Below are 19,376 nucleotides of genomic sequence, written 5' to 3' on the forward strand. Positions count from 1 at the left end.
TCTAATCCCACAGGCAGGCAAGAAGATTAAAACCGGTTTCTTTCCTCCTCCTCTGCAGTGCTGGGGGGGGGAGGGGGGACTAGCTATGCTTTTTAAAGGCTGTATTATCTAGAATGGAGAGGATGGCAGCAGAAAGGCAGCGGGGAAAATCATTCTTACACACATTTTAGCTCAACTAAATTGGCAAAAAAAAAAAAATCTGCCAGAAAAGTAATCTGTGTGCAATACTTACACATGCATTTATACCTTTAATAAATTTGTTAGCTACCTTAGAAAAGACTGTATTTTTCCAATGCAGCATGCAGGAGCTAATCAAAACAGTTTAAAGCATATGAAAATAATAAATAACACAATAATATTAGGAGAAAGCAAGCTAGCCAATGGGCTAAAGAGATGACCACCAAGAAACAGTAACAGTCCAAATTGACCCCTCAGTCAACAAGCAGTCAGAAAAAGAAAGGTTCTACTAAAGGCAGCAAGGAGGGAATCAGTTGTTTTTCCTGAGAGAAGGGGTTCAATAAATGTGAAACCACCCCTGAGAAGGTTCTGGAAAACTTTATTCATACAGGCAGGAAACCAGGTTTAAATGCATCTAAATCAGGGGCCTGAAACCTTTCTAGGCAGGTTTTCATCTCCTCTACCTCTTGTGGACCAAATTTGACATCTGGGACCTGTCAATCATCTCACGTCATAATGCTTGTCACATGACTTTGCTGCCTGCAAGGGTCTTCAGGAGGCCTCTCAAAGCACCATTGTTCAGCACTGAGGTCTAGCTCTGAGGGCCTTCTGGCGGTTCTCTCACTGTGAGAAGTGAGGTTACAGGGAACCAGGCAGGGGGCCTTCTTGGTAGTGGCACCCGCCCTGTGGAATGCCCTCCCATCAGATGTCAAGGAAATAAGCAACTATCTGACTTTTAGAAGATATCTGAAGCCAGTCCTGTTTAGGGAAGTTGTTAATGTTTGATGTTTTTAATATTCTATTGGGAGCCGCCCAGTGTACTGGGGAGGCCCGGCTAGATGGGCGAGATATAAGTAATAAATTATGATGATTATTGTTATTATTTTGTGCAGTGCTTTGAATGGGGCTTCTGGAGAAGATATGACAATCAGCTGATTCTCAGAGCTCCAGAAGCTCCACACAAAGCACTTTGAAAAGGGCTTTGCAGGCATTGTCTATCAGCTGGTGAGCAATGCTTGCAAGCACCCTGTCCTCCAAGCCCTGCCCTTACTTGATTTGGGGGGAGCTGCCCCCCCCAGCTACGCCCATGGATAACCTACCATTTTGGGGTTTTTTTTTAAGAATAATTTTTTATTAACCGACCAATCACATCAAATCAAACCAAATTACATAAATTCCAAATTACACAGCCGAATTTTAAATTTTTGTTGGGGGTACCCATATTTCAAGTTCCGAAGGGATCCAATCAACTTCTTGCTTCTTACTGCTGTCTTAATGTCCACAAATCTAACCTTATGATGTTCACAGTACTATCCAGTCCTTTCTTATTATTTTTCCACATCTCTTGTTGTTATTTTCATATATTTTTCCTTTCTCTTTGTGACCTCTGATAGTCTCCGCAAGCTGGTTAGAACAGTTTGTAATCCTGCGTGGATATTAATTTTTTTATCCAGTAGCCATATCCAGACGTTTTCCATATAACATCACTTCCATACATCAAAACAGTCTTAGCGTTATTAATCTTCACCAATCTGCCTCCTTTCTTAAAACCTCTGAGGAGATTCACTAGGAATGCAGTCTGAAAACAAATCCGTTCTTCCTCCCGGCTATAAATCCTTTGGCAAGATGGCAACTCCAAATTTATTGCTGCGCCATTCCCAAAAGCTCTTATTGCGTCTCGGTCTCCATAAAGCATACTTTTGGTTAAAGTTTATCTCCACACAGACCTTAATCATCCTGCTTGGGTCAGTTCAACCGATGGTTCTAATGAGGAGGGGTTCTTGTAAATCACATAGAAGGAAAGTAAAAAAAGTTTCCCCCCCCCATTCAGCCCCGTTGTCAACATACCCCGCCTTTGGTGTATCTTCATCGTAAAATATTCCTGTTTCTCCAGCCCGTCGTCTTCTTTCGCAGAGGTCACTTAAATTAGCAGACTTCACTCCCCTTCTTCACTTGAAATATGTGCATTTGCTTCTTTTGTAATTAATTATTCCAAATTGCTGCAACTAGTGCGCGATCAGAGACAGCGTCCAGGAGAGCCGATGTCCACACGGGGGCAATCTGCCTAGGGCCCTCACCCCCTTCTTTCGAATTAGGGGGTGATTTATGGGCACAGCAGGCAAGGGCAGTCTTCCCCATTTCCTTGGGGCAACAAGGGAGGCTGCCTACTCCCATAACAGCCTCTTAATTACCCCGTGTGGGTCGGAGAGATGGTATTGTCAGCCATCTTCCAATGCGCCCCCTAGTGGCCCCCCAATAACCTACCATTTTGAGCCCACACAAAACAACCATTCTACTGCTTTTCTGCCACACATTGGCATTAGCAAAAAAAAAAAAATCCCCTCTTGATTGGGTGGATGACCCAAATGACAAAACTAAGCTATGCTGGGGTGAGATTGTTAACCCGGAGGTCACTTGTGTGGGATCAGCTTGTTCTGCTTCCAGCCTTCACTCCTGCTGTTTACATAAGCATCTTGCCAAAAGTGAAATCCCGTAACAACTCACAAGCAAGAGCACCACAGAAACAGTGCTTGTAGGGATAAAATATTCAAAATCCTAACCCTTTGGCTTTGTTACAGGACAGCTACCCCCCACCAGCCTTGGTCCAGTATACCTGAAGGAGCGTCTCCATGCCCATCGTTCAGCCCGGACACTGAGGTCCAGCGCCGAGGGCCTTCTGGCAGTTCCCTCCCTGCGAGAAGTGAGGTTACAGGGAACAAGGCAGAGGACCTTCTCAGTAGTGGCACCCGCCCTGTGGAACGCCCTCCCATCAGATGTCAAGGAAATAAACAACTACAGTCATACCTCACGTTACAGCTGCTTCAGGTTGCGTTTTTTCGGGTTGTGGACTGCCGAAACCCGGAAGTACCAGAACGGGTTACTTCCGGGTTTCGGCAGTCACGCATGCACAGAAGCGCTAAATCGCAACCTGCATGTGCGCAGACGCGGGTTGCGAACACTGCGGGCTGCGAATGTGCACCCCCCATGGATCACGTTCGCAACCTGAGCATCCACTATATCTGACTTTTAGAAGACAGTCAGAGTTCACTGGTTCAGTGTTCGTGAGTTCAGAGTTCTGTGTCAGTGTAGGAGCTGTGAGTCGTATCAGAGAGAGCTAGCAAAATATCCGTGTTCTGTTCCTGTAAATAGTCCACTGTATATAATAAACACCTAACTACAAGTTCCTGGTTCCTGCTTTGTCTGCAGCCAAGTCGCCAATTGCTTCTGTGGATTCTGCGTTTACTCTGCTAGGTCTGGCTAAGGTCCTGCAACTAGTCAGAAAGTTGCAAAACACCAAATAGGTTTTACCAATGGGAGATCCAAGAAAACTTGCTTGTCCCCATTAACTCCACCTCTGTAAACCACATCCTTCCCTTAGGGTTTTCTGTATTTCACTTCTGCTGTCTGGGCTGTTGGTATTCTGCTTCTCATCCTCCGACGGGTGCATAGTCACTATTTTCAGAAGTGAAAGCAGTTTTAAAGTAATTCAGCGCATTGGGGGGCACATTCTGTGCTGAGAAAACTGTAAAACATCAGAGGTCCCTGCTTGGCTACAGCCCCCTCGCCCCGGTCTCTTACTCAGCACTGTGGTTAATTCCATCCTAAAGTGTTGGTTGCATTGGTGTGGTAGAGCACATTTTCTGCTGCTGGCCTGGGAACCTATTAAGCAGTATTTGTGAAAGAGGATTTGAAAATCCCAAGTAGGAAAGGTGTGAACCGTAAGCCTTTCTCCACTTTGGGAAATGGACAGTTTTCAGACCTCATCTCAGTCAAGAGTAGCGGCAAGGAACTGTGAACATACACTCAGCATGGTCTACGGAACACAGTTTTTACAGCCTTGTAAGTTTGTCAGTCCTCATGAGAGAATTCTCTTTGGAAATAAATAGAGTTTGCCCAAAGCAGACATAAAAGAAGCAGCTGGGCAGTTTTATATCCAGCTACCAGGAAAAGAACATAAAGAACCTTTCCCCATAATTTATATGCTGTACATGCCAAGTTGAACATAAATAGTAACCGAACATAGATGCCCACTGTAAAAAATAAAAAATAAAAATTATGCAAGTGTTTCTCACATCAAAAGGTGTCATGTAGATGCTGAACTATGCATGGTAGATGTATTTATAAAAAAAAAAATAACTATCAGAAGTCAGAGCCACATGAATTCATTTCTGGATAACTATCCTTAATTAATTACGGTATATGTACTACTGTCAATATAAACCGACTAATCAGAAAATCAGTCTACTGAGCCTCAGGTTGAAAAACGGAGGCTAACAGAGCATATGTGTTTCCTGCTCCGCACACAGAAAGACATTAATGCAGGGGTCGGGAACCTAAGGCCCATGCGCCGGAAGCAGCCCATGGAGGCCATTTAATTGGCCCACAAGCCGCCTCCGAACTGAGCCGCCCACTCGACGATTCCCCACACACTGTGCTTAACCGGCGCAGGGACTCTCTTCTGCAGCTCTGGAAATCGCTTCTGCGCATGCCCAGGCGCCGGAAATCGCTTCTGCACTGGCACGATTTTCTGTGTCTGGGCAGACACAGAAGCGATATCCGACGCCGCAGACATGCGCAGACGCGATTTCCACTGTCGCACTGCACCTGCCTGGCCCACAGAGTATCTCCGCGGGAGTGATCCGGCCCGTGCCCAGTAAGCCTTGCCGACCCCTACATTAATGTCTTGATGACTGCAACATCAAGTGGCAAGTGTAAATGAACCATCATAGATCAACTAATAGAGTTGAGGGAATAGAGGAGGGATTATGTGAGCTTATTTGCTCATTCAGAAACTATAGCTCCATCCATAGTCACCTGCTGTCAGTCGTCCCTTGCAGCCAAAGGAAGGAAAGTCATGTAGAGACCAGTCAACATAAAGTTCCCATAAGGCATAGGCTGTTTCCACATGTGAATTTACTGAGGGTTCGTTTACAAGATGGTTGACTGGATAGCACAGGTGGTTAAAGCTGGGTGCAGATAATGCCAAGGTTGCAGGTCCGATCCCCGTATGGGACAGCTGAATATTCCTGCACTTAAGTGGACTCGACTAGAATGATCCTCAGGGTCGCTTCTAACCCTACAATTCGACAAATCTATATCAGACAGCTAACATGCATCCCATGCTGAAGCAGAAATTTCATGAAGTTATTTATATCTCCATTCTGAGGAGGGGGGCCTTTATTTTGCTTGCTGGAAAAAGTGGAGGCACAGCAAGACCCCACAGATATCCTCACTTGGCAGTGTCACTAAGCAATGTGGAACATGCAGTACAATCAAGGTGCAGCCCATTTTCCACTCTGGGATTTAAGTTTTTGAGGCCCAGGGCAGGGAGTGGACATTTGGGGTTGAACTACACATTACACTTAATGTGTAAAGGTAAAGGTAAAGGGACCCCTGACCATTAGGTCCAGTCGTGGCCGACTCTGGGGTTGCGGCGCTCATCTCGCTTTATTGGCCGAGGGAGCCAGCGTACAGCTTCCGGGATATGTGGCCAGCATGACTAAGCTGCTTCTGGAGAACCACAGCAGCGCATGGAAATGCCGTTTACCTTCCCGCTGGAGCGGTACCTATTTATCTACTTGCACTTTGACGTGCTTTCGAACTGCTAGATTGGCAGGAGCAGGAACCGAACAACGGGAGCTCACCCCGTTGCGGGAATTCAAACCGCCAACCTTTTGACTGGCAGGTCCTAGGCTCTGTGGTTTAACCCGCAGCGCCATTGTATAAAAGAAGAGTGTTCAACAGGCATAGCATCCCAGTTGCTGCCAAAAGTCCTTCTCCCCAGTCCTTCAAAAGTCCTTCTCATCACTAACCACCCCTCATGACTGCAGGGCATCTAGTTATACTTGTATTTAAAAATGCACACACTCATTTGTACGTCTAGGTGCCCACTTAGAAATAATTGCTCTCATTTTAATAGAAATAAGCTCCACATCGTGGAGAAGACTGTGAGCAGGTGCCCTTCAAATGGAGGACTGCCCTCTGTAAAATAGGACACAAGGCTGCCCTACAGCACTGCTATGGTTGTTAAAAGAAAAACAAGCAGCAACGTAGTGTTAGATTTTTAAAAGCAGGAGCTCCTCAAGACAGCCCACTTAGCCATGACCTCTAGGAGAGTGCAAAAAATGCACGCAGCTGTTGTGAAATATTATCACACACACAAGTAGCGGAAGCATGTAGTTAAAAACTCAATTTATTAGTATCAGCATGCCTATAAGGTTTCCTGGGACTAAGCTCCAGTGAGCTTCGCAGTGCTTACTTCTCCTGCAATAGGTTCAACGTGCAAAACACATCGAGTTTTCACAAAAGATCTTCAGCCAGCTGAAAGGCAATCTTTAGCTTTTAATTAGACATGCACAGAAGTGTTACCATTTTAAACGGCTAATGTAAAGTCGGAACCCTATCAATGGAAAGAAAAAAGCATTCAGCAGCTTTTTGATTATTTTCCTCATTTTCTGGCCTCCTTTATGCTAACTGCCACAAACTTGAAAGCGGAATTATCCCCTCGTTCACTGCCAGAGGAAGGACAGTTTATCAATTTCCCTGGCAGGCTAGAAGACAGGGTCCTCACTCCCGCTCTGGCGGGCTGAGTTCACATGCCTCCCTCTTCCAGGAAACATAGGTGAAGGTAAAGGGACCCCTGACCATTAGGTCCAGTCGTGACCGACTCTGGGGTTGCGGCACTCATCTTGCTTTATTGGCCAAGGGAGCCGGCGTACAGCTTCCAGGTCATGTGGCCAGCATGACTAAGCCGCTTCTGGGGAACCAGAGCAGCGCACGGAAATGCCATTTACCTTCCCACCAGAGCGGTACCTACCGTATTTTTCGCTCTATAACACGCACCCGACCATAACACGCACATAGTTTTTAGAGGAGGAAAATCCGTAGGCATGCCACCCGTAGGCATTCCCTCCATAACACGCACAGACATTTCCCCTTACTATCTAGGAGGAAAAAAGTGAGTGTTATGGTGCAAAAAATACGGTATTTATCTACTTGCACTTTGACGTGCTTTCGAACTGCTAGGTTGGCAGGAGCTGGGACTGAGCAGCAGGAGCTCACCCTGTCGCGGGGATTCTAACCGCCAACCTTCTAATCGGCAAGTCCTAGGCTCTGTGGTTTAACCCACAGCGCCACCCGCGTCCCTCCAAGAAACATACCTGCATGCTAAGTATTAAGTGTAATATGTATTTTGACCCTCATAGGTTCTGGAGCTCCCTTCCTTCGGACACCTAGTTCCCAGGCTGATGGTCTTTTGTAGTCCAAGATGTTTTTGTTTCAGCAGGCCTTGAGATGATGGAATTGTCAGATTTCTGCCCTGTTACTTTATGGTAAGTTCCCTGTTTTTAGCTTTCATCTGGATGCCATGTTTTTCTTTCTTCCTGCTCTTCTTTTTCATTTTTATCGTATTTTGTTACTTGAACGGTGTGAGCAGGCTCAGGCACTGGGTATGAAAAAGATGAGGTATAAATCCTATATAAAGAAACTAATTTTAAAAGTTCTCTCCGACAGATCCCACAAAGGCAAAATAAGGATAGTGCTTTATGAGACATGGGGACCAGTCCAGGGACAGTTGACTTATAAAAATCAGTCTCTTCAGCTAAGGAAGTGTGGGGGGGGGGGTTATTTCTAGTGATATGTGGCACTCTTCACTAAAAAGAGAAAAAACTCTCATCTTAAAGATCCTAATGGGAAAACTAAGTGATTTACCAGTATTAAACCATGATGTAACACTGGCGCTATGAGCCAACATGCTGATGCAATTGTTTAGGATCCAGGACCTGGGGGCTTTTAAAACTATTTTGTTGTACCCAAGGGTACCATGATGTATCTTTCTGAGTTGCGAAAAATCAATCCACTGAATATCCATACAGGAAAGTGGTAAAATGTTCACACATCACCACTATATAAAGATCTATGAGATGCCCAGATGCTTTGCAACACAAGAGGAATGGTAGAATTCTCACAAGGGACTTCTGTTCCAGAATTGCTGAAATTTCATAACCTTATGTTAATTTCCAGGAAGGAACAGTTAGTTACCGTGTTAATATTATGCTGATTATCATGCAGACACACGCAAAGCTCCAGAGGTCATTACTCTATGTTTACTGTATCTCACTTGCAAAAATTAAGCCTATGCTCTTTTACTATCAATAGCCTGAAAACTGGGAGGGGGATTAAGAATGGAAACAGCAGCATTATTTCAGAATGTTTCTTTAATGTCCTATGTGTGCTATTTCCCAGAGAATTTATGGTCCGCTTGAAGGGCCCCAGATTCTATTATTAAGTTTAATCACATTTCATTTTAAACCACTGTGATTTACATAATTAAAAACACAAATACAACGAATACATTTAAAATAAAAACTTATCAAGTGGGCACCTGTGTTAAAAACCCATTTATCTGGCTGGGAAAGCCTGTCTCTGGCATTTCCAACTAGGGTTGGGAAACACTTCTTTTTTTATATAATAATTTTTATTAAGTTTTCCATTTAACAATCCAATCATATCACATTAATTATTCCAAAGTATACCAATACATATTATGTATTCCAAATATTTTGCCAAATTTTAAATTTTGTTGGGGGTTTCCATGTTTCGAGCTCAGTGAGGGTCCAATCATCTCATATTTCTGCTGCTTTTGATGCTCACAAATCACATCTTCCAGTCTTCTTGTTGTTATCATTTTTCTTCTTAATAACCTCTGAGTTGTTTTCGCGGGCGAGCTAAACCAAACAAGGATTGGGAAACACTTCAGTCTGAAACCCTGAAGGGCCAAACCAGTCATTGTGTTGAGATGGGCCAATGGATCCGAATTGCTATAAGGTAGCTTCTATGTTCTCGCCATGTATTCTCTTGCCCAGCCTTTCCCATAAATTGCATCACACTGAACTACACACACTCAAACACCGCCTTGAGTACCTTGAGAGGAAGGCGATCTACACATTTTGAAAACCAGCAAACACTACCTCTCGCACACCAGCCAGTCTCTGAGCACAGGTGGCATAAATAGAGGAGCTGCACTTGCTCATTCACTGAAATGTCTCGCTGCTTGAGTCATCAGCGAATGCCTGGCTCAATTTGCTCTTTGTCCTCCAGGCACGTCTGGCCTTGGTGCTGTTTTTGCTTCCTGCTCTCCACATATGGCACCACTAATGATGATAGAGTTTTGGCAGAAGAATGCGATTGTTCAAGGTCCGGGAGATGGATTGGGGTTGAAGAATCTGTGTTTGTTTCTGTGATCAGAAACTGATTGCAGTCAACCACTGACCAAGCAATAACTCACTACTGTGTTCTTACTGCTTATGAAAAGGAACCCTCCTTATCTTCCTTGTTGCATGTACATTCTGACAAGCTCCCATCTGATAAAACGCAGCTGTACTCTTCTGAGACAGGATCCAGAGGCTGCGCATTGCAGTAGAGGATGGAGTCAGTGTGTTCATCCTTTTGCTTCTCCCCTGCTCCATGCCCCCACTGGCCTCATATACATGGACAGGCCCTGTTTTGGGGTTCAATGTGATTTGGGGGGGGCAGTAGCCACATGGCAGCAGCAACCCCTTCTTTTGACCAGCTCACAGAAGCAGCCAGGGGTCGCCACCACTGTTGCTGCACATTGATTGACTGGTTAGTCACATGATCCAGTACAGTAGCGGGAAGGGCTTCTATACCACTAAGGGTTATGTGGCAGAGGGAATTTTCACGTGTGGCTTGGCATATCCTTGGTCCAGATAAGCTGTGCCTGTTGAACACTCTTCTTTTATACAACGGCGCTGTGGGTTAAACCACAGAGCCTAGGGCTTGCCGATCAGAAGGTCGGTGGTTCGAATCCCCGCGACGGGGTGAGCTCCCGTTGCTCGGTCCCAGCTCCTGCCAACCTAGCAGTTCGAAAGCATGTCAAAGTGCAAGTAGATAAATAGGTACCACTCTGACAGGAAGGTAAACGGCGTTCCCGTGCACTGCTCTGGTTTGCCAGAAGCGGCTTAGTCATGTTGGCCACATGATCCGGAAGCTGTACGCCGGCTCCCTCGGCCAATAAAGCGAGATGAGCGCCGCAGCCCCAGAGTCGGCCACAACTGGACCTAATGGACAGAGGTCCTTTTACCTTTACCTTTATGGGCACCCTGCCCTCTCTTCCTTCCACTCGTCCTTTTAGAGAGAGAAGGCTCACGTCCACTGTTTGCCCATCCACGAGGTAGATTGAGGCAGCCGCCTCGGGTGGCAGAATCCTTGGGCCACTTCTGAGGGAGCTCAGCGCCACTGCCAGAGAAGCGAGCGGAAGTGGCGGAAGCGGCTTCAGGGTTCCGGCAAGATCTTGGTAAGGCAGCAAAACGCCTCTGTAAGGCCTGATCTCTTCACTAAGAGCCCGTCTGACAAAACCTTTTTCTATGCAGAGGTTCACACGTGCAGCAATATGAATGTGAAACGCAAGGGATGAAAAGAGCATGATTTTCCAATAAGAAAATGTAAGCAGGGACAGGCAGGAAGCTGGCATGTCCTTCTTACAAAATCTAAATGGATCCCCCCCCCCCCGCGCTCCCTGCAATCCAACCGTGTGCATTTCCCTGTTGAGGGAAAATCTATTAGAATCAATCCTTCGAAAGCACTTAGCGCATGTCTCTTTTACGTGTTACAGCCTCACCACAAGAGCCACTACGGGGTCATATCCTGCTTGTGTGTTTCCCATAAGCATCTGGCTGGACACTGCATCGTAGCCATATGTTGCACTGAACATTGCTGTAATCCAGAAGGACTTATGTCCTTACGTTCCATGAGTTCATTCCATGGCATGGCTCTAGCCTGGAATGACACAGGCCTGGCCCATCCCGTTGTCTTTCCCCTAGAATTATTACCCTCCCTGTAGGCAGGTTGCCAATACTGTGGGAAAGACACATGCAGATGTCCCTTTCCACACGGTTGGAGCCAGGCTATAGGATGGATCCATGTGGCTCCCATAGCAGGGTTGTAAAGGGCAGTGGGCCCCATAAGTGCTGGCCTCCTGGCCAAATAGTCCTGAGGACAGGAAAAGCACAGGTGCAAAGGAGAAGCTGCCAGTTTTTCTTTGCAATTTGCACTGAATTCTACTCTGGAGAATCCCTGACCTTCAAGAGCAACTTTATAGGGTAGGTGATGGGCTGCCTTGGGAAACAGTGACATAAAAGAGGGACACTGTGTATGGAACTCTGCGCATGGGCCTTTGGATCCTAGCCAATGTCTTCTTGGCAATACCCAACCCCCCCCCCCCCAAATATGCAACTCTTCATTGTCTTCTCCAGGCCACCCTCAAAACTTGACACCATAGTACTCAATTCTTAGGCTATACATGCAAGTATTTTACACCGGTGCACGGCAAAATAGAGTTAAGATCCTATTAGAGGCAGGCTTGAAATAATCGTGTTTAGACTCGGTTTGGTTTGTGCACTAAGTTTTTACTAAGATCACAGTAAGAAAATACTACTACTACTAAGCTAATATCCCTTTGCCATTGGTGTCTTGGTATACATTTGTGTTCTGTTTCACTTCCTGTGCAATTGCAATGCAGAGGTACAATCTGATGATGAAATTATTACCACCCTGCTGGTGGATGAAGACATTTATTTGCACGGAACTATGCGCCCTTCTGGAATATCCTGCTTGATCTTTTGAGGGACCAGTCTTTTTGTATGGGTATCCATTTGCTTTTAAGAGATTGAAAGCCTCTGCCTTCAAATTACTCATGGGGGAATCGGAAAGGAAAATAAAATAAAATGTGAAATGCCTATTGCCTGAAGCTCAGCCAGCAGACTATGTTTACGAAGTGCCAAGTCCCATATCCAAGCCACCACCAAAAAGCAGCACAATTAACAAAGAAGAAGAAAAAACACATTTCAGTCACGCTAGTTTTGAAAGAAAGAGGGAAATTGTACTTTCTGGGCAGTTTTGAGAAGTCAAAGGGGGGCAGGTACTTTTTAAGTGTGCTGTCTTTTGCACTTGGGTGTTCATCCTGACACTATCTAAAGAAGGACAGCACTATTGTGACACATACTGCATAGACACACACACACCCCAGCAGGGTTCTGGCTACAGAATCACTTTGCAAGATGATGCCATTGAATTGAATACAACAGGGTCCTTTTGAATTTGCTTTGCTCCCTAAGTATGGGCAGAATTGCACCAGTGATTATTACAGAGTGGATTGTCGTGAAATTATGCTATTGACCAAGACACTTCATCATATCTGACCATGAGGGTTAGTCTAACTCTTGCACAGAATGTTTTAGACAATCACAGATGTATATATAACCAGCAGAGAGATTGAAAAATAAAGGTTTGGGGTTGTTGTTTTTGTAGAGCTAGTCTGTTTGGAACTGCTACACAACAGCTGTCATCGGGCTTGACTGCATTTCTTCACAAAACAGACTTCCTGGAACAGATCCTCACAGTGATATATATTCATTTCTGGTCCAAAGCAAGCACAACACGTTCAGAATAATTTCTTATAAAACGTGATATCACCAGGTTAAAGAAAACGATAACAAGCCAACAACTTGCAGAAAGAAAGCTTCAAATTTTTTAAGCTGGGATTCTTGGGTGGAGTGGGGAGGGGGGGGGCTGAGATTACTTTTCCCGATATATTCCCCTCATGCCCAGCATCTCTCCCTAGTGAAATCACAGTCTGCTTTGTTAAGATGATGAGAGAGAAAATATTCTGTTCTGAACATCTGGACAGATGCAGCTTAACATGCTAACACTCTATGTAGGCTTGATCAGAAAAGGAATAAAGCAAATACTCTGTTGCCATTAAACAGATTTACAGCACAATCCCATCCATGCCTACTCAGAAGTAACCCCTACTGAGTTCAGTGGGACTTACAGCTAAGTGTGTCTAGGGTTGCAGAATTAAAGTTTCTAATAATAATTTCATTGCCACACACACACACACACACACACACACTTAGAAACAAGAGACCCAGATACATGCATATATATGCATTTCTAACCTCCCAGAACTATTGAATAACACTTTTATTTGCATACCTCACCTTTCCTCTGTCATGCTGCTAGGACTAGCTGTACCTCCAATATGGCAAAAATCATGCCCATTCCAAAAGTTCAAGTAAATAAACACATGCTGAATCACAAGCATTTAACAAAAATAGACATGAGTTTCCTGCCGTTAAAAAGTGAATTTCAACTGTGTTTTCCAAGTTCCTCCACATTTGTTCAAGCTGCTTTTGGGAGAGGGAGGGAGGAACGCACAAACAAACACAGAGGTAAACAGAACTGGGTATAGGCTTAGTTTTAATATGACAGAGGTGTGGCTGTTTTTTTTTATGCCCACTTGCATATGAAAACATCGTTGTGTTTGTGCTGACATAAATGGCATTTCTTCACTGTGACATGCAATTTCAGCATTATTCAGAGAAAAGACCGTGGGTTTCTTTTACCCCTGTAAGTGGCTGGAAGTTGGTGGATATGCAGTAAGCAGGTGTGGTTTGTCCTTGGACAGGACTAAAAAGTATGTGGAAAAGAACAGATGTCTAAATCATTGCCATAAAAACTAGAGAGAGAGAGAGAGTAGGGAAAGACAAAAGATAAAGTGTTACTTACAGTCCTCTGAGGCGAAGCCATATCTTTTCTATTTGTTCCGGTTGCAGGTATTTCAAAGAGTTGCTCTCAAATTCTTCAATTTCCTTCGTTGGAGACTCCATAGCTCTACGTTTTCACTTTGGTCAAAGCTCAGAGAGAATGGATGCGTCCCCCGAAACATGCACACGCTCCAATTTCCTTTTTCCTTTTTTTTGGTTAACACTGACCAGGAGCAGCAACCATATTTTCCTCCTGCCTCCAAATGCTCCCCCCTTTTCCACGCACACCCCTGGCTTCCACACGAGGAGCAAAGAATTTCAGGTGTGCTCCAGGGGGCAGCTGCGGTGGCATGCCATGTTCCTCAGAGTGATGGAAGGGATTAGAGGCTGATCTCCAGATTGAAGGCAACCCACAGATTTTTATTTTTTATTTTTACACAATAAGCCAAGGATACAATCAGTAATACCAGCTGAGGGATCTTTATCGGGGCGAGGGAGGGGGTGGGGGGAAGCCTTGCGGACAATTAAGCTGTCTGAATGGGAGGCCTTATAGTACTGGCAGATGTACAGCTCCCAGTTATCCGCCTTGCCATTTGCTGGACTCACTCTGCGTCTCCCCTCTGTGCTATGAAAGGCAGCCCTCATTCCTTGCAGTGCCGAATTTCTCTCTCTCTCCTTCTCTCTCACACCCACCCACAAATGCCCTCCCCTTCTCAGGTTCTTCCACTTACCAGCCACTTTACTGACAGGCAAGGAAACCGGCAACTGAGGAAAAGTCATCTGTCAGCAGAAGCCTGACCAACGTCTCTCTCTCTCTCTCTCTCTCTCTCTCTCTCTCTCTCTCTCTCTCTCTTTCTCTCATTCTTTCCCTCTTCATACACAAAAGCACACCAAACTAGAGTAGTACAGAGGGAGAGGATAATCCAAAGGGGATGGGGGAAAGGCCTGCTTCAATTAAAGTGGAACAGAGTCAAGCAATTGCACTAATGCACCTCCGAGAGAATCTTCCTGAGTGCAGGCAGCCTGCCTAAGCGAGCGAGCAATCGTGGATGAGAGACGACGCCACTGTGTAAAACTGTTTTAGATCTAGAGGCATCCTTTTAGAGAAAAGGGTAAAATCAACTAGTGACCAAGTAACTGCGAAACGGACAGCTAATTACCAACAAATGAACAATTCCTAAACAAGCATTGGCAAAAGGTGGGAACAGCTGACCAATGAGAAAACTTGCTTCATCTCCAGTCGCTGAAAGTAGCCACGGACCGATCAGTTTAGCTACAAAGACATTGCTTTGGAGTAAAGGCTTCCATTGAATGAAGCAAGTGACTTTCTGAAGCAGCACTTTTCCTCCAGGTTAAAATTTTCAAAGCATGTTCCATAGGATTCCTTTACTAAAAGATGAGATGCCCAAATCTTCAGCATTATTATTAAAAACTGTTTACATTGTTTTCCTCTGAACTTGTGTGTTGAGAATAACATTGTATGCATCTGATGAAATGGACTTGTCTATGAAAGCTTTTGTAATAATCTGGTCTTTAAGATGAGGCAAGATTCTTCATTGATTTTGCTGCAACAGACTCACACAAGTCTATAACCCTGGTCAAAAAAAGTGTTATTACTGAGGCATTTCAGTCTATTTGTAAAGTTTATTCACAGTACCCTACCACCAAGACAAAGTCTTTTTCCAGTGGACCGGGGTCAATTCTCACTTGACATTCTGTACTCAGATATAGATTCTCAAGTGCGGCTTTGTAAACTGCTTTGAGGTTTCATTACAATCAAACGGTATAAAAAGTACGAAACACACACAGGTTTATTTTTCACCCTGCCCCACTTTAAAATGCAACCATGAGTAGAGGCTCAGATCAGGCTTTTGCTCACAAGCATGTGAAACCGGAGTGCAACAAAACTATTGACACATGCTCTTCATTAGAGATGTCAGAAGATTCCATCAGAAATGAGAGCAGAAATTTCCACAAGTCGCATTTTGGTCCGAGGTGAGGGACAGAAATCACACGAGCATATCTGAGTGGTGCTTGCTATCATTTTAGTCTGCAAGTGTTAGCATAAAAAATTGCATTATTTTCTGCATTGTTTTTGACATTTCCTTTCATTGAGATGTATTCAAATCAGAGAGAGTTCTTATCTCTCCTGCATCAAAGGAGTGGCATATCTTACCACCAGGTTGCAACTCAATGAAAGAGCCAAGAGGAGGGCAATGTTTTCCCATGGTGAGTTACCTAGAAGGGGAGGGTTGAGGCAAGCAACGAGAGCAGCGGATTGGCTCCACTTATATGCCCGCACCATGTCAGGATTCCCACTCGGCTCTCCCTCTCAATAACCAGCAGCAATGCACCCTGCAAGCATTGCCCCTGCTGGCCATTCCCGATTTAACCCCTGGAAAACATGGGGAGGGAAGGAAGGAAGGAAGGAAGGAAGGAAGGAAGGAAGGAAGGAAGGAAGGACCAGGACAATTGCTAAAGGAGTGCAACTCCATGGAACTCCCATGTTTTGTGTGTGTGTGTGTTTGTGTGCTTGCCTGCTAGTGCAACTTTCTTCATGGAGTCCCTGGAACTGGAAATGCTGTTTGTGAAAAGGTGTCTCAGAAGATCCCGGCTTCAGCTCTTGGCTCAAGGGTACCCAATGTGATGATCTCCAGATATTGGCGCTACAATTCCCAGCTTCCATGTTGGCTACCCCTGTGCATTGCAAAGAGATCTGGGGTATTTCTTTCAGAAGGGCTGGAGTCACTTTACAGTGGTACCTCAGGTTAAGTACTTAATTTGTTCTGGAGGTCCGTTCTTAACCTGAAACTGTTCTTAATCTGAAGCACCACTTTAGCTAACGGGGCCTCCTGCTGCCGCTGCACCACCAGAGCCCAATTTCTGTTCTTATCCTGAAGCAAAGTTCTTAACCTGAAGCACTATTAGCAGTGTGTGTAACCTGAAGCGTATGTCACCTGAAGCATATGTAACCTGAGGTACCACTGTATTACTTCTTTTAATTAGATTGTAAGCTTTGGGTACAGGGCCCTGTGGGTTAAAAGCAAAAGGATGTCCAATTACTATAGACATTTATTTATTATCATTCTTCCATCTTTACTCCTTTGGCTCATGCCTCGCTCAGCTCAATCACCTAGTTCCCTCCACCTTTGAGACGAGGCAGTTGAGAATGAAAAAAGGAACATTTCATTCTGTCAAGGCCATTGTTTCATAAATTGCGGCACATTTTTCAGTGCTGAGACCTAGCAGCCCACCTCGTGCTCCTCCTCCTTGGAAAAGACCACCTTGTATTGAATAGAATAAAATAAAAATGCTAATCTGGTCTTAAAATCAGAAAGGGGGAGTGGGAATGTGTACTGTAATGACAAAAGTACTGCAAGCACTAAGTGTGTGAAGCATGCACCAAAAACTAGCTCTCAGGGACAGAAATTTATCATCAGGAGAAAAAATAGCAATCAATGGAAAGGAAGATTGGGTACACAGAACAGGTTCAGTCCTGTTGTAGTCTGGGTTATGAGTGATCATAATATCTAAACACAACCAAGTATGTAATATTAAAATGTATTGATACCCTTCCCACAATACAAGATAAAAAAAAAAAGTTAAATCAATACAATTTACGCAATCAAGTACAAAAAGACCTCCCCTTTACAGCTAACCATTTTTTCCCTGCAGTAATTCGTAACAGTTTTTAGATTCACGGGCAGCGAAGCCAGCCACCCATTTAGTGATGTAATTTTCAGGATCTACTAAAAGACACTTTCCTTTTGATGATGCATTCCGGTCTGCAGTTCAAACGTTGGGTTTCAGAGATCAGAGATCATCAAAGTGCTGTTAGAGGAGGCATATTAACAGATATGATCTTCCGCATCCCAGATCCACAAATACATAGCCTATTCCCATAACCAGACAAAATATACCATGTCTATTTTTAGAGCAAGTCCTGCACAACTTGAATCAATAATCTGAATTCGTTCTGTGATGATGCACAAACAGACTACAGTATCTTTGTTCTGGCTCATACATTCTCTTAAGTGATACAGTTGTCTCTTCCCTGTGGTTAAATGCACACTAATAACATTTGGACGACTGAATGACATGCGATTGCTGAGGTTGTACGGTACCATTCATGCCATTAGCCATGGACCAGATCGGGGGGTGCTGCCCCCAAGGGCTTGAACCTAGCGACACATGTGAGTCAATCATCCAAATGGTAGCAAAGTTCCACTGTACTGAATCACAGGAAAGTCATAGTGATACCATACTATGCTAGTGGCAAATGAGTTAAAGGTAAAGGTAAAGGGACCCCTGACCATTAGGACCAGTCGTGACCGACTCTGGGGTTGCGGTGCTCATCTCGCTTTATTGGCCAAGGGAGCCGGCGTACAGCTTCCAGGTCATGTGGCCAGCATGACTAAGCCGCTTCTGGCGAACCAGAGCAGCACACGGAAACGCCATTTACCTTCCCGCTGGAGCAGTACCTATTTATCTACTTGCACTGGTGTGCTTTCGAACTGCTAGGTTGGCAGGAGCTGGGATTGAGCAATGGGAGCTCACCCTGTTGCAGGGATTCAAACCGCTGACCTTCTGATCGGCAAGTCCTAGGCTCTGTGGTTTAACCCACAGCACCACCCACGTCCTGGATATGAGTTAGCCATATCCAAATCCAAATGATTTAGGGCTTTCCTGGCCAAAACAAGCAGCCTAAATTATGTCCACAGGGTTCAACAAATGCAGTGTGAACCATGGAGCAAGAGGCTCCAACAACTGACCTCTGTTCCATGTGCAGCATCTCAAAATTCAGGAAAAACTGAGCATCACTACCTCCATGTGGGCAAGTGTGATGAATGAGCAGACCATCGTTAATCAAGACAATATTAAGCTATAGCCTTTCCTTATAAAACACAGGGAACACTCCGAAAACTGGGTATGCTGCAGAGAAGAAATATATCCCTACATTTTAGCTGAAGGATTTAATTCAAAGCTATGGAATTTGCTTTAAAGCATTTGGGTTAATTTTAAATCTACCCCTTTCTCAAGGTTTCTCCAAATTGCCTTTCAGAAGCACTTAAGTCTAAAACAAATCACTGGGCATCTTTCTGAAACCTGAGCAACTGAATGTATGGATTTTGGCCATAAGACTGTTGGGAAAAGGTTGATTTTCTATTCAAAATATACTGTCAATGTTCTACATGCAACAAGTCTGAATTGGGTTTTTCATCTAATGTCATCACAACAGATCTCCCCACAAGCGATTAATGAAAGAAATATAGCTTTCTCTCGATGGTTAAGATGTCTGTGCATCAGTCCATGAGGAGAAAACAGTTGCAATTTCATTTGAATGTTGGGATTCATTCAAATGAGTGCAAATGAAATGAAAATTGCCTTTTGGCTAATAAAGAGGTTGAGTTCAAAAACCAAGCAGAGCAGTTTTAAACTGGTAAGGCAGAAACAGGGTGAGCTCCTGATCTTACGGATTTTGCCCTTGATAAAATTCCCTCTTGAAGGCCACCTTTTGCATCGGGGCAACTATGGCGGGCTTCAATAGTAGAGGAAGCAAGCAAAATGGCCTTGGGCCAGTATACCTGAAGAAGCGTCTCCATCCCCATCATTCTGCCCAGACGCTGAGGTCCA

General features: G+C 44.6%; 1 protein-coding gene across 6 annotated transcripts in view; it reads right to left on the reverse strand.

Moving 5' to 3' along the window:
* PDE1C (phosphodiesterase 1C) overlaps positions 1-19,376 on the reverse strand; it is a 272,866-nt gene that overhangs the window by 153,415 nt on the left and 100,075 nt on the right. For 2 of the 6 annotated variants that reach the window (XR_013978372.1, XR_013978373.1), the window contains exon 1: positions 13,765-14,412. The exons of 3 other annotated variants lie outside the window; for them this stretch is intronic. The gene's annotated coding sequence lies outside the window, so the exon portion shown is untranslated. Of the gene's footprint in view, positions 1-13,196; positions 13,367-13,764; positions 14,413-19,376 lie in introns of those variants that run through there. One more of the 6 variants, XR_013978374.1, reaches the window with a different exon arrangement.

Source organism: Podarcis pityusensis (assembly GCF_964106645.2).
Source record: "Podarcis pityusensis genome assembly, chromosome: 12".
NCBI classification, from domain to species: Eukaryota; Metazoa; Chordata; class Lepidosauria; order Squamata; family Lacertidae; genus Podarcis; species Podarcis pityusensis.